The sequence below is a fragment of the Rattus norvegicus genome, chromosome 10, assembly GCF_036323735.1.
Source record: "Rattus norvegicus strain BN/NHsdMcwi chromosome 10, GRCr8, whole genome shotgun sequence".
Classification (NCBI taxonomy): Eukaryota; Metazoa; Chordata; class Mammalia; order Rodentia; family Muridae; genus Rattus; species Rattus norvegicus.
Genome location: NC_086028.1, coordinates 18488610 through 18504889, shown reverse-complemented (window position 1 = coordinate 18504889; position 16280 = coordinate 18488610). Strand labels below are relative to the sequence as shown.

At 40.1% G+C, this 16280-nt stretch overlaps 1 protein-coding gene across 11 annotated transcripts in view; it reads left to right on the top strand.

Moving 5' to 3' along the window:
- Window positions 1-16280, top strand: part of Ranbp17 (RAN binding protein 17) — a 302529-nt gene that overhangs the window by 102273 nt on the left and 183976 nt on the right. Inside the window, exons 15-16 of one of the 11 annotated variants that reach the window (XR_010055173.1) lie at window positions 5851-5947; window positions 13747-13864. The exons of 9 other annotated variants lie outside the window; for them this stretch is intronic. The gene's annotated coding sequence lies outside the window, so the exon portion shown is untranslated. Of the gene's footprint in view, window positions 1-5850; window positions 5948-13746; window positions 13865-16280 lie in introns of those variants that run through there. One more of the 11 variants, XR_010055174.1, reaches the window with a different exon arrangement.

Genomic DNA, 16280 nt, shown 5'->3' with positions numbered 1-16280 from the left:
AAATAGAGCATAATTATCTTTCTAAGAATATATCTATATTTGTAAATAGGATCTTGATGCAAGCTACCAGGGGTTTTGGGCCACTTTATCACTTTTTTACAATGAAAATTAAGCAATTATAAAAATAAATAGCCAAGTTTTTCAGTTGTCATAAGCTGGCTTTGTTTCATGCTGCTAATAAAGTCATCTTGTTTGAGCATTAGCGCTGAGGTGCACCTCTGTCAATGGAATCCTTAGGCTGAGAGCAGTCACTGTGTAGAGCCGGTGTCTGCGGAGTGTGTCTACACCACTGTTAGACTATAAGCAGTGTTTGTAAGCTAGTAATTAAATGATTCAGAATTTATACCAGCTTTTTTCAACCATAAAGTGAATACTATGTACATTCATAGGGTTAGTTTTTGTGTGCTTAGAAAAATACAAAAATTTTCAATATGATTGAAATATGTACCTTGAGACGGATGAAATGGAATGTAGTTGCTGTTTTTACCAGAACATTTTACTGTGGTAAAGTACACATCACATGAAATTGCCTGTCAAATTTGTTGTTGTTGTTGTTGTTGCTGTTGTTGTTGTTGTTGTTGTTGTTGTTGTTGTTTGGGTGCTTGTTTGTTTGAGACAGGTAGGGTCTCGTGTATTTATGGAACTCATGTTATGGGCAAGACTGGTCTTGAACTCAGAGATCTGCCTGCTTCTGCCTCCTGAGTGCTGGGATGAAAGGTGTGCAGAGCTATGTCTGTCTGTCTGTCTGTCTGTCTGTCTGTCTGTCTGTCTGTCAAGTATTTGTAAGTGTGTGAGCCTGTGAGGTGAATTCCCATTGTTGTGCAGCCATCTCACGTTGGTCTCTGGACCGCTTTTGTCTTGTAAAGCTAAGTCTGGGCACGCGAGCTTGCCACTCCTCCTCCACCTTTGGAACCGCCTCCTTAACGCTTGGTCTTCGTGGTGTGATGGCTTCAGGATCTTCATGTAGGTGTAGTCATATAATGCTTGCTCTTGACACAGTTCCTCCTAAGGCAGATTGGACACTGTTGTGTAATGTCCCACACAGCACTTTTCTTTTATGCATGGAGTTACAGTTGAATTGTTTCCATGGTTTAGCTTTATTTAATGATACTAATACAGATAAAGATATTCAAATATCTCTTTTATTACCAAGAAGTATACCGCTGTATCATATAGGGATTCTACATTGAAGTTTTAAATGGGCACAGTTTGCCCGTGTATAAGGTACAGTGTGCCATTTCAGTTTGTAGATGCACTCTTCACTAATCAAATCAGACTATTAGATATAGCCGTCACTTCAAATATTTGTTATTTCTTCATGCAGGGGATATATAAAATTCTCCCTACTGAGAGTAGTTTGTATTTCAAATTGTGTAGTTTGAAATACTTGTTGTCAAATTAGTAACCTTCTGTGCTGTGGAAGGAGTTGGTCATCCTCCTGCACTTGCTGGAATCCTCCCACAGACCTTTCTCAGCTAAGAACCTCTGTTCTGCGCAGCTTCTTGGCGCTCAGGGTTTCTAGTTTCACATTTGTCTTTCTGTGGCTGATGTCACTTCACTTAGTGCATCTTGGGTAGATATGACAGAATTCATACTTTTTATGGCTGAATGACATTTCATGGTTCATACACACTGCATTTTCTGTAATAATTTGTTACTGGATACCTAAGTTGACTCCCTGTCTTGGCTCTTGTAAATAGTCCTATAGTTTTGTATTTAATTTTTGAGAAACAACTATTCTATTTTTACAACCTCAACAAAACTTTTTCGTTTTCTTTTGTTGAAATTCTTTATGCATAAAATAAACCACTCTTGGCACCCTAAAGTCATGTAATCAAGTCTTAATTTGGAAAACCTTTGACTTATACTATAGCAGTCTGACTTTGCAGCCTTACTGCCTGTCTTTATGGGAGCCACATTGTCTTTTGACAGCTACCGAATGGAGATGCATCGAGGGTTCCTTCCTAACTTCCATGTTTAGGAGCACTGTAGGTTGCCAGGACTTCAGTTCTTTGGCATTGCTCGCACCATGTCTTGTATGTAGCCTGGTGGATCTGTGCAAGCTGCAGCCAGGAATATACTCAGTAAACTTGCTGCCCCTCTGCTCTTATAGGAATACTGAGTTTTGTAAGGGGAAATATTTTAAGTTTAATTTCAAGTGGGCATGATGTCAACAAGTAGGACAAGTACCTTAGGCAATTTACCTAACTTCCCCTTTTCTAAGTAAAGTCACTTTGCCAGATTCGAAGAGCAAGAAGTGGTAAGAATAAGAGCTTTCTGTGTTTTCTAAATCTTAGCTATTAGATTTCATTAGTTATAGGTTATATTAGTTATTAGTTATAGTTATATTAGTTATAGTTATATTTTTATTTTGTGCCCATCTTGGGGAAAATATTTTGGTTTGTTTTTAAATTATTTATTTATTTATTTATTTTACACTCTGGGTTTTATTTTCTTCCTGGTCCCCCCCGCCCCATTCAACATCCCATACCTCCTTCACCCCACCCCACCCCTGTCTCTACAAGGATGTCCCCACCCACCCCACCAGACCTCTTAAACTTTCTGGGGCCTCTAGTCTCTTGAGGGCTAGGTGCATTTTCTCTGACTGAACCCAGAGTCCTCTGCTATATGTGTGCTGGAGGCCTCATCTCAGTTGGTGTATGCTGCCTGGTTGGTGGTCCAGTATCTGAGAGATCTCAGGGGTCCAGGTTAATTGAGACTGCTGGTCCTCCTACAGGGTTGTCCTCCTCCTCAGCTTCCTCCAGCTTTTCCCTAATTCAACCAGAGGGGTCAGCAGCTTCTGTTCATTGGTGCACACATCTGCATCTGACTCTTTCAGAAGCTTGTTGGGTCTTTTGGAGAGCAGTCATGATAGGTCCCTTTTTGTGAATGCCCCATAGCCTCAGTAATGCTGTCAGGTCTCGGGGCCTCCCCTTGAGCTGGAACCCACTCAGGGCCTGTTGCTGGACCTTCTCCATTTCCATCCATGCAATTCTTTTAGGCAGGAAGAATTATGGGTCAGAGCTTTGGGTGTAGGATAGCAACCCTACCCCTCACTTGATGCCTTGTCTTTCTGCTGGAGGTGGGTTCAATAAGTTCCCTCTCCCCACTGTAGGGCATTTTGTGTTCAACAGATTTGTAAAAATCACTTATCATTCTCCAGGAAGGATATACTAAGGATGATGGTATCCAAGTTCTTTGCTAAAGATAAAAGGTCAAAAATTATTATACTGCATCTCAGTGTAACCAGAGCTAGGAAAGCTCCTGATGTGTCAGGGCAGGTTGGCACCCATGAGAGGCCTTCCCCTTTAAGGGTGGGGCAGTGATCATAATATAAGTGAATAAATAACCAAATTAATGGAGAAAAATGATTTTCTAAAACTTTGGCATAAAATGTTTTTGTTTTCAAAGGTAGTCATAGTTTTTTTATTAATGGCAGTGATGAAATAGTTTGTGGGCATTTATCAGATGACCGTCTTGCTGAAAAAAAGACAGCATGTAGAAAAGACATTAACAAAACAGCTTGTTGTCAGTCTGGAGACTGGTCCAAAATATATAGGAACTACAGGGTAGCTATGCCTTGAAAGCCAGGTACCTTTGTGTGTGAACTCCACAGTCCACATTTATTTGTTTTTAACTGTGGGGAGTGTGTAGGAATATGACTGAAGGCGTATCTAACCGTCCTTTTACTAAGTATGAAAATGACACTCTGAGAGATTGTAGCTCTTGAAATTGAGAGAAATTTTGGAAAGGAAGATCTACAGATTACAAAGTCAAGACTTATATACAGAATTCCCTGACATCCCCATAGGACAAGATTCCAAGCAATGCAGGGGAACCAAGCAAAGATCATAACCATTGAAACAGCATTTATAGAACTCGACTCCTTCCTGGCTAGTGGGACTTGGGTAAACACTTGAGGCTTACTGAAGTGACTTGAAGTCCCAGAAGTGACTGTATTGAAATCATCACAAACAAAACCAGAACTGCATGTGTTTTGAGGTGGTCCTGTCCTTTATGTTACTATGGCCCTGCTGTGTAACCGGCCTAAGGAACTGTGGCATCTGTGGAATCTGTGGCTGTCTGTGCTGACACAGTCTTCTGTGCTTCCATATGACATCCTTAGGATTCTGTTAACTCTTTACGTCACTTCAGTGATAAACTGTTTTCCACACATCAATTCTTCCGATTCGTGAGCTGGAAAGTCTTCACATCTTGAGTGCTGGGCCTTCTTTAGTCTTCCTTCAGGCTTTCCAGGTTTTCACTGTAGAAATAGTTCACATTGCTTGGGTTTATTGGCACAGGTTTTTTGTTATTGTGGGGGGTTTCCCCCCTATAATGGAATTTTTCCACCTCGATTTCTTAGCAAGTTTGTCATTGTTATTTAGGAAAGATGCTAATTTTGTATATGGCTACTGTGCTGGAAGTGTACATCAGACCAAAAGTGTTTTCTGCTGGAGTTGTAAGGATCTGTTAAGAATAGGATCATACGGAGTTGGGGATTTAGCTCAGTGGTAGAGCGCTTGCCTAGCAACTGCAAGGCCCTGGGTTCGGTCCCCAGCTCCGAAAAAAAAAAAAAAAAAAAAAAAAAAAAAAGAATAGGATCACATTGTCTGTAATGGGATAAATTGACTTCTCGGCTGTTTGTGTCCCCTTATGTCTCTCTCACCTTGTGTCCAGGCACATTTTCAGTAAGTGTGGAGAGTAGACATTCTTAGCGACTTTGTCCTCTTTCTGATTTTAGAGGTAATGCTTCTGTGATCTCCTTATTTGCTATAGTGTTGAGTGTATGTTTGTTGATCTCCTTATTTGCTATAGTGTTGAGTGTATGTTTTTGTACATATCTCTCATTTTGTTGAGATGCATTTCTTCTCTTCCTAGCTCCTTCAGAGGACAGTTGATGATGTGATGCCTATCCCTGACTACTCATGTTCTGCACTGTGTTGGTTACTTTTTCTGTCAAATCTTGACTTGCTCAAAGTCTATGGTCTTAGTGATATAATGGTGTGTATGTGTGTCTTATTGAGAAATGTATATATAAAACACAAATATTTCTTTTTTACTTAACTTTATTTTGTGTGCATTGGTGTTTTGCTCGCATGCATGTCTGTGTGAGGGTGGTTGTGAGCCACCGTGTGGAGGCTGAGAATTAAATCCAGGTCCTCAGTCAGTGCTCTCGGCTTCTGAGCCACCTTGCCAGCCTTAAACTTTATTTCTTTAAATGCCTTTCTCCATTTGAAGAAACTGCACTTCAAAGGAACTTACTGGTCTAAAACAGGTATGCGCTCAATGAACCTGGAACATGTTAACATGCCTAACAGTAAGGAAACGATCAAAAAACCAAAATAGCTACTTAATATAGTCATGTCATAAACACTTGAATATCACTAACCATTAAACCATAAGCCATTTTATAAACAGTACTCAGTAGTCACTTTCTACTTTGTAATGTTGACACGGACCAGTTTATTGAGACTGAGGAACTTAGAAGAATCATCTACTTGCACTGTATTTCCTATGCTAAGGCATGAAACTGGGTGTTCCCTTATATAGTAGCTCCGGCAGTGCCTGGAGAACAGAGTGAGCTTCTTGTTATTTCTCGAGTCAGTGAATTATTAGCTCAATAGTGATCAATAGCTCAGAACAGGAACGGAGTAAAAATCACACAGGTGACAGGAAGTAACCACAGCTGTCTCTCCAACGCTGCTCGCTGACATCTCCTGCACCTTTACGTTCGTGCCTTACATCTGTGGTGGCTTTTTTCCTGGGACACTTATGGTTCGTTTGGTAGTTTGATAGTACTGATCAGTACTGACTCTATGTACTGAAGTTTGTTTTGTTCTTTCCTAGTTTTTGGAGCAGTTTGAGAAATACTGATGTTGGCTCCTCTTCAAAAGCTTGGTAGAGCTCAGCGGCGAATCGTCCCGTCCTGACCTTTTGTTCGTAGGTTAGTGCTGCCGCACCACACTGCTGTGATTTATCTGTTGGAGCCACTCACAGCAGCTTGATAGACCTCGTTAAGTCGCTTGTTTCTTGGACTTTATCCATTTCTCCTGTTTGACAGGTTTTGTTTCAAAGCCTCAGAATTGTAGGATTATCTGTTATAATAGTCACCCTTTTTTCATCTTTAGTTTTATTAACGATGGGTTTTTCCCTCTTTTGTTTAAGTTGCCTTAGGTTTTATGTGTTTTTCACAGAACCAACTTTCTGTTACATTGATTCTTTATATTTTCTTTCTGTCTCCATTTCAATAATTCCTGCCCCGACTTTCGTGTCTTCTCATCTACTGCCTTTGCATTTGAATTGTTCTCGTTTCCTGAGACCTTGGTGCCTTCAGCAGTTAGCTGAACTCCTTCTGTTTTTATTCTAAGCCCTGACACAGTTAAATTTCCAGAAGTGGGATTGCTTCTGTCCCATCAGACACTTTTCGTAGTTATGCTTTCCCTTCCCTGTATCTTCCCCTTCTCCAGTGATTTACAAGAATGTATCTTTCAGGTATTTGTCTAATTTCTCTTACTGATTTATAATTTTATTTTGCTGTAATTAGATAAAGTCCAAGAAATGGTGTTTTCCATCGCAGTCAGATAGATATTTTGTGTTTTTCTGCTATTTCATGGTCTGTGGTTTAGATTAATTCTGGTTTCTTTGCTTTGGTTTTTTGTATGAATGCCCTATCCATGATGACTGCGGTGCTGGGGCACCAATTAGTCTTTCATCTGGGCCATCTGCATATGTTCATGAGTGTCTGTTTTCTGGAAATATGTATTTATATACACATATGTAATTAGAGTGCTCCTTTTAGCAATGTATCCCTATACTGCTTAATATATCTTTCAGAAGGTATTTGCTGTGCAAGGTGACTACAGTCAATGTATTATTTTTTTTTAAAGATTTATTCATTTATTATATATGAGTACACTGTAGCTGTCTTCAGACACACCAGAAGAGGGCATCAGATCTCTTTACAGATGGTTGTGAGCCACCATGTGGTTGCTGGGAATTGAACTCAGGACCTCTGGAAGAGCAGTCGGTGCTCTTAACCACTGAGCCATCTCTCCAGCCCCCAGTCAATGTATTATATTCCTTAAAATTGCTGTGCTCTTACAGTAAATATAGAGCACTTTATTCGGTTCCCCCTCCCTTTTCCTATCCCTCCCTCTCTCCCTCCTTCCCTCCCCCTCTTCTTTGGTATTTATCCTTTCTAATTTTTGTTTGAAACTTAATTTATCCATTATCAGAATATCTTCTGTCAGTGACTTTTTGGCTTCCAATTGCTTGATAAATTAACTTGTGTCATTTCCCAGTCTGTGTGTCTTCTCAGTGAGGTGCATTCCTTGAAGTCAGCAGGTAGTTAGATCTTAGTTTTCGATATAATCACCTATTCAGTTGGTTTTGGTAAAAGAGTAAGATTGTTACACTTGGGTTATTGAGTGATTTACCAATTCCCATAATTTTGTTGGCTGTTTCTCTGATTGGCCAGATTATTACTCAGCTCTGGTTGGTGGTTGGTTTGGTTTTGCTTTCACCCCTACTAGCATTAAGGGTTTGATGCTTTTCTGTACTGGACCTTGTAGTAACTTTCTTAATCCCCTATGGTCATTTCCACTGGTAACATTTATGTGGCCTCTCTATCCTATAGTCTCTATCCTATAGAGACTCCTCTATCCTAACTCTTCTGGGTTTAGACTCCTTTGTCTTCTGCTTTCATGACTTGGTGGCCTGTGAGTTACTTTCATTTATGTTTGTCTTGAAATTTCTCTGTAAATTTAAAAGATAAAGTTGGTGCATACATGTATAACAGTGTTTGTTGACAGTCAAAATCTTGAAGTAATTCCTGGCTCTGAGGATTTCTGTCTAGAGGCTTAATGATAGGCTGATTTGTTTCCTTCTGTGTGGGACTTGATAATTTTGTTTTTTGGTGTTTGTTTGTACGCCTGGTAGTTTTTTGGTGTTTGTTGTTGTTGTTGTTGTTTGTTTGTTTGTTTGTTGTATTGAAATAGCCCTGACTATTCCAAACTTTACTCTGTAGACCAGGCTGGCCTTGAACTCAGAGATCTGTCAGCCTCTGTCTCCTGAGTTCTAGAATTAAAGGTGTGACACCATGCCAAGTGCTGGGACTAAAGGCGTGTGCTCCCACCTCCCAGATTCCATTGATGTCTTACAATAACTTCCTTTGTTTTGTTGTTAGATCATCCGGGTGTTATGATGAGCTGTTCCTGGTTGTTTTGTTGTTAGATCATCCGGGTGTAATGGTGAGCTGTTCCTAGTTGTACCTGTTTTGGTTCCAGATTTCCCCATGCCCATTTTTCTCTATAGATTTGGGGAGTTTTCTACTATCATTGTATTGAATAGATGTTCTGTGCTGTTATTATTTTATCTCAGCTTTCTCTTCTGCATAGTGAATTCTTAGACTTGATCTCTTACTCATGTCCCAGAGTTGTTGACAAGTGTGGTTATGTTTATTTATTATTCTCCATTGACGTCAGAATGCAATGTCTCCATCCTCATCGTCCATACACGATGTTGTTTGTTCTGACTGCTTTAGTCTCGTTATACTTCTAGGATTTTTTATTTCATTCATTGCAGTTTTTCATGTCTAACATTCTCAGTGACTTCCCTTGTCTCCCTTCCATGCACATTGCTGATTTTCTCCTCCGTGTTCCTGGAGTTCTCTCTAGGTCCCAAACTGACTTCTTTACTAATCTTTTTAAAGGCCTATGTGCTCTCTGAAGCTATTGATTTCTTTTACACAGGAGTGGGTAATTCTCTAGTCAACATTTGTTCATCTCTGGAGTCAGTAGTCAAATTTAAATCATTTAGAGGAGTTATGAGTTACCTTAATTTGCGGTTTTGTTTTTTTTTTCATATGACCTTAATTCCTTGTCAGTTTTGAGAGGTAACTGCTAGGCATACATAACATTCTTGTTTCACAATTTTCTTTATTTGTTTGTTTGTTTTTTTGTTTTGTTTTGTTTTTTTGGTGATTTTGTTTTGTTTCGTAGATCAGAGTGGCCTTGAACTCATATTCTCTTGCTTCTGCCTCCCAAGTGCTGGAAGTAAAGCATGTGCCACCTCACCTCACCTCACCTCACCTTACCTCACCTTACCTCACCTCACCTCACCTCACCTCACCTCACCTCACCCACCTCACCTCACCTCACCTCACCTCACCTCACCCACCTCACCTCACCTCACCTCACCTCACCTCACCGATTACCTCACCGATTACCTCACCGATTACCTCACCTCACCTCACCTCACCTCACCTCTGGAATATTTTTTATATTTATAGACATATCTACCACTTAACAGTATTCTTTGTATATCTAAATTTCTATGTGGTATTATTTTTAATATCTGAAAAGCTTTTTTAAACTCACCATGTATTGCAGGTCTTATGGAAATAGATGATGTCAGTTCTTTCCTTGCAGTTTGCTCTTAGCTTTTAAAGAATTGTGTACTGGGTATAAAATTCTAGCTTTGCATTTTCTTTCTTTAGTTGTCTAAAAGACATTCCATTGTCTTTGGGCTTTCATAGTTAGTGAAAGAAAATCCGACAATTCTGGAAATTTGTCCAGCAAGTTCAAGTCTCCTAAGATCGCTGTGTGTTCTCAATAGGAGAGGGAGCTCTGCTTTAACAGTTATGCTGTACCGTTCTCTAGACTCTGCTTCCTCCCGTGAGTTCATGTGCTCGTGCTGTGCCGCACAAGATCCCATTGCTGTGCCGTGGACTCGGAACTGAGATTCCTAGGTGTCATTTCTGAGCCCATTACTCATGAATAGAGGGGCAGTGCATCTTTTTAAAACACTGACTGTTCATTGGAGGCACTGAGATCTCTATACCCACCTCCGAGGCTGGGGTTTAAAATGAGCACTTTTGCAGCTGTATCTCTGGGGGTTTTGTTTTGTTTGTTTGTTTGTTGTTTTTGTTTGTTTGTTTGTTTTGTGAAGAATTTTAGTAATGAAACAAATCAAAAGGAAGTCATCGAATAGTGTCGTGGGGTGGAAATGATGGAGTGATGGGGCACACAGGACTCTGTGAGGTGGTAAGAACTGGCTGCACCTGGTTATCCTGAAGCAGTGATCCCATCTCCGTGTGAATGCAGCCACCCCTGGTCTTTGACATAACATCCGCACTTGCCGTCTACAGAATAGCGTAATAGAATCATCATTTGCTCTTTTCGGGGAAACTTCTGCCAATTTCCTGCATAGAGGAAGCACATGCGCTCTCTGTGTGCTCAGGTAGCACAGACGATGGCACCTGCAGAACCGGCCCCTACTGTCCGGCCTGCCCCAGGAGCACAGTGACCTCTGTCTTGAAGCCATTTTTGTGCTTGGCTTCTCTAACACTGTGCTTTGGGTTTTGTTTCCCTAATCTTCCTTCTTAATTTCTCTTCTGCCTCTTTTTGGCTAATTTTCTCAGTCTGGACTTTAATGTTTGGTTTTCTTGGATGTAGGTCTTTTCCTTAAACAGCCTCATAGTGTCTTTGATTATCATGTTCAGTCATGATTTCCAAACAGATGTCGACTTAGCCATGTCTTCTGAACTTGAAATTTAAGTTTAACATCTACTTGACATGTAGGATGTTTTAAAAGAACATATGACACATCCTGCCAAGTGTTTAATTTTATCATCTGATTACTGTTTAAGTGTAAATGTCAGTGGGTGCTCATTAATAATCCATTCTGTTAATAAAATCTCTTCATACTTAGTTTTCACTGTTTCATTCTTTATACTTCTGTGAGTCATGTTCACAGGCCAACTTCTCTCCATGGCCTCTCGGGTTGGGTTGTTTAGTGTTGATTTATGCATCCATTATCGAATCCACAAAAGTTCAACAGCTGTGACTATTGTAAGGTAAAAACCAGGAGCTTTCCATTGCTTTTCCTAATATAGTCAAATCTTTTCCATGATCTCAAGAATCTGCTGGTCTTGGTCCCCCTGCATACTTAGCCTCCAACAGTTTTCTTTGTTTCCCTGTCTTCTGACGAGCTTTCTTTAGCTCTTAAATTCCATATATGTTTTTGTCAGAGCCTTTGTGTATATTGTTCTTCTACCTGGTTGACTTTGCTGTTTGTCTCCCTGATTTCTATTCTGCATTCTCCAGGCAGCCTGCCTTTAAGGTTTTTATTATCTATACAACAGCATGCCACTTTAATGTGCATTCCACATCTGTGATTAATCATAACTGTAATTGATGTAGTGTCTTTCTTACAAAAATATAGGCTTCTTTTTTTTTTTTTTTTTTTTTTTTTGGTTCTTTTTTTCGGAGCTGGGGACCAAACCCAGGGCCTTGCGCTTCCTAGGCAAGCGCTCTGCCACTGAGCCAAATCCCCAAACCCGAAAATATAGGCTTCTTAAGGGAAGAAATTGTGTCTGTCCTACCATAATACCATGGTATTCCTGGTATCAAGTAGTCGATAAATATTTGTGAAATGAAATAGGAGTTTTATGTTTTAATTATCATCGCATTCTATAATTTATAATCTCGGGGGGAGATTTTTAAGTTCATTGGAAGAAGTTTGGTCAAGAAGAATGGTAATGGTGCTCTCTGTGGCGCTCACTGCTCTCTGTGCTGCACATGCTGTCTCCTTTCAGCCCTTACCACTGCACTGCAGTGGATTAATACTATGCTTATTTTTCTTCAAGCAAAAAAGTGAGGAGGCACTAAGGTAATTTCCCTTGCCTTGTGAATAGCAGAGACATGATCTAAACACAGGTTAGTCCTTGTGTTAGGTCCTAAAGTCCTACTGCTCGGTATTGCAGCCTCCTGTTTCAGAAAGCCCCGTGATTCATGACTTTATCCAAGATTTCCAGCTACATTTTTCTGTTAGACTTCATCTAACTGAATTGAGGTCGATCCTGTACATAGAACTCATGTGTTTGTTGGCTGTGCCTCTGCAGTCTCTGTAGAACTGAGGCGCTTTAGATCACCAGACACCTATGAGGTAATGAAGACTTACTGATGGCCATTTGGCTGGATCTTGGTTCTTTTTTTTTTTTTTTGGTTCTTTTTTTCGGAGCTGGGGACCGAACCCAGGGCCTTGCGCTTCCTAGGCACTGAGCTAAATCCTCAGCCCCCATTTGGCTGGATCTTAGAAGTGCTCTAGTATATGGCTTTGTGAAAGTTACATCTGGCTTACAAATGAACTCAGGCCAGTTAATGTTCAGTCTTTAATTTTCAGCAGTAAGTTTTGAACCCCTAAGATGATAAATCATTCATAAATTCAAATGAGTCATATGTTTCTTTTTTTTCTTTAGAGCATACAATGAAACTAGAATGAAGTGTTAAGAGTTGAGTTTTGAAATGAACTTATCACATAAAATAAGGTAGGGCACTGCTTTGAAACATAGGCTTTTTTTTTTCTTCATTTTGTTAGCTCTGCAGAGGTTGGAATTCTTAAGGAGAATCCTTGTTTGTCGTTTTAGTCCATCTTGACAGGTGTAGTGTTGTCACAGACCTTCTCAGACCCTTCTACTGCTCCTGAAACACGAGTAGAATTAACTGCTTACCTTGTGTAGCAGCAGCATGGCCTTGTCGGGTGCGCTCTGCAGCGTTCAGCTCAGTTTCAGTTTTCTGTTTCGCACCTTGCTTTGTGTGTGTGCGAGGGCTCTGTGAGACTTCGGTCCGATCCCCGTGGCATCACGCTGCTGTTAAGGAGCCGACTGCCATCCGGGCTTCCTTCTGGTAATGGTGCTGTCTACTTTGGTGACTTGTGTGCAGCTATCTTCGTTACAGAGGTCACCTTCTGTATTTTCCCCGTGAATTGGGTTGAAGAAAGTAGGCAGGCAGTCCTAGTGCTTCCTCCTGGTTACATAGAATGGAAGTGAGAGCTGAACTGTGGGATGTTGACTTCGTATGGGTTGGTCTGCTGTTAGTCCGTCGCCTGTGGCATCCATGGAGTAGCTCTTGTGCTCCTGCTGTCATGCCAGTCCTTATGGGAAGTGCTGCCTGTTGGCTGCCATGTCCCCTCGCCATGTGCTCTGGCGCACAGGACATGAAAGGCTTTGTTTCTTGATTTCTAAACTGATATGCCCAAATTAAGTGATAACCCATAAGCACAGAGCATGGACGTTCCCAGACTTGCGCAGCCATGTTTATAGATTTTTGTGCAAAGGACAAAAAGCTTAGTAATTTATTAGATACGCTAAAATGTAGCATTAAGAAAGGGACAAAATGAGACATTTTCAAACCTTGGTGCTTATTGCTTCTGTAAAATAGTACCATTTAAAAATATAACGTCTAATGTTTAGAAAACAATTTTCATCAATTTTGAAGATAGCTTATTTTTAGAAATCTTAGGCTATAATCTATATCCATGGAGAGCAGCTAGAAGGGTATATTCTTTAAAATTACCACTAGAGTAACTGTAAAATGCAAGGACAATTTAATCATTTGGAGTAATGCGAAACTGTGAATCCAGACGTAAACATTTAAAAAATACTTTAGGACTAACTATTTTGTCCATGAAAATAATATCTTGATTACTGAGCTTACCAAATTGCCTTGGAGGAGTTGATGGTGGTGTGGTAATTAGCATTCTCTTGCTGGACTCTCACTCTAACACTGAGTTTAGATTTAATACCTTTGTGACTCCCAACATTTACAGCGACTTTTCTTAGCCTGTGTACACGAGAGAGCTTGTAGCTAATGGGGAATATGATATCTGACTTTTTCCTCTCCTAAAAGAGGAGACTTCGTCCACTGCCACTGTACCTTTTTCTGTTCTTTTTGTCTTGCACAGAAGACTGGCATCTTCCTGTGAAGGGCTTGTGGCAAACCTATCCAACTGGGGTTCTTCCTCCCTGAGAAGGATCTGACCCATCATCACCTGAAGCAGGGATCACAGTCTAAGGGTCCAGGTGAGGGCAAGGCAGTCTATGTATTAAGCCAGTTTCTTTTCTCATCAGGTAAGTCACACTCAGGCATGGTCTCGCTTCAGTCAGCCTTAGCATTTTAGCGCTATCCAGGGAGACAGACACAGCTCATGACTACCCCTTAACCCTGCTCCACCCCACCCCAGTTATCCTGAAGTCAGCCTCAGCTGTTCAGGATTGGTTGTCATTTAAAACTTTTTTTTACATAATGTGATCATTTCAGCATCTTAATTCTAGAAATGTAAAAGCAGGGATCGAGACAGGTATTTATTTGTACGTAGGATTTTACTGCTGCTCCTTGTCTTTAAATGAGCTTTAAATGTTAGCAAGTACAGCCAGTACAGTACATGCACGATTGTGTACGTTTATGATTTTAAGATCTTTCACTGTTTACCTGTAAATGGTTGAAGCCAGAAGGGTTGGTAATATTATGGTTATTTATACTATTGTCAGGGAGATCTTCGTTGTAGGTTCTCTCATTTAATCAAAATGTTTAAGAGGATTAATGGATTTCTCCAATCCATACCATATAAGAAAAAAGTAGGGTTATTTCCTATAAGTATTCACTGCTAGTTGAAGCCTGAAGTTTGCATCTTAAAACCTTTGAAGTGAATTGCGACTTATTTTTCAAAGGGTTTTTTTTTTTAATTGAAGGAGAAAAAAAATTGCTTTTGTTCTCAAGAGTCCTTCAAAATGTTGTTTGCTTGAATTAGTGCTGAATTGCATACCACTGTGTTTTCAGTCTCATAAAACAATTTCCTTGTGATAACAGAGTGTGATTTTAATCATGTGTCGGGGTGGGGATCTCCTAAATATATCTTATTTTTACAGTTTGGAAACATAAAAACAAACTTAGTTTCATTTTCCTGTATTGACTAGTTAGTTCTCCAGATGGTTTCTAAGTGACCTCAGCCACTGGAAAGAAAGGGCTATCCTCCTCTAAGTTTCTTTGTGTCAACCTTTGTTGCTGGCTTAATTGCTGAGTTTTTATTATTTGAAAATCTCTAAGTTTTTAGCAAGAGTGCTCTCTCTTCTAGGCTTCTAACCCACAACACTAGCTATCAGTCAAAATCTCTGTTCCTGACTACGTGGACTTAGTGTAATGTTCATAGACAAATAGGAAATATTTATTACATATTTAAAATCTTTAAATGGTATTCTCCTTGAACGGAAAAGGTTCTGTGCTTCAGATTCTAATGGAAAGTTATTTCCCACTAGATAACTCTTTGAAGATGATTAGATTCCTATACATGGATTGTATTGAGGATGTAAACATAGTCTAACCCAATCATGTAAATATATAAAGTAATTTAAGTGCTTAGACATTTGAGTCATATTACTATGCTGGAGTGTTGTGCGTGTTTTATTGAATATTAGGCCTGTCTTGTGACAGACTCACTGGGCACATTTTGGAGGCTGCACAGCAGCAACATAGCTGTCCTGGCACACTTGGGATAGGCAAATTGAATACGTTGTTGAAAAATTAGAACTTTGAAGAAGCTTGCTTGAAGAACTCTTACTGACGTGTGTGGATTACATCAGACTGGCTCAGGGGAGTTTGCACTTGAAGCATGAAGTTGATAGTGACCTGTCCCATTGTGTCTTCAACTTTTGCCTTTCAAAGCTCACCTTTGTAACCCTACTGTTCTGGGTGGCTGTGTATGTAAACTTCAGCCATTTTTTGTTTCTTCTATGAAGTCACTGAGACATCTGCTTAATTAAGAATGAACTAAAACTTAGGGCCTTTAAAGATTGGTTTGACCACCATGCCTGCAGGCCTGCTGCTGTGTATAGCTGACTGTGAACACACTTGTGAGAGGACCTTGGCTCAACTAAATGAAATAAAAATTCATTTTAAGCCTTTAAAATGAGGTCAGCATTCTGTTTTCCCATGCTGTCACAGTGCACACATGTTAGAGAGAGACAGCTGCAGTGCACCATGAAAGGAAAAGCACAAGGGGAAGGGCAGATTTGCTAAGAAAAATAAACAATTGAATTACAAATACAGTAGTTGGCTGTGAGTCTCTGACACACATTCACAGGATTCACTACCCTTCCTTCCTAATCAAGGGGGTTTTTCTGATCTATCATTAGTCTGATGTTTCTTTAAGTGTGACATGTTTCATGTAAACAGAAGTTACCAGAAAGAAGAAAAGTCATGTATAGTAAGAGTCTACATGTCCTGAACTTTTACCTGTTAGGAATTGAACTGTTGCAGGCCAGAAAGCCCACGTATCTTTGGCTGTTTTTAGTCCTTGTGTGAAGCATCCTGTCCATCCTGTCTTGGCCTAACATCCAGGTGACTGTCAAAGCCTTTAACTGTATTTTGAGATGACCATGAGCTTCTGTCACCCACAAGCTAGTAATGTCATCAGACTCTGAAATCTCCCACAGAATTTCC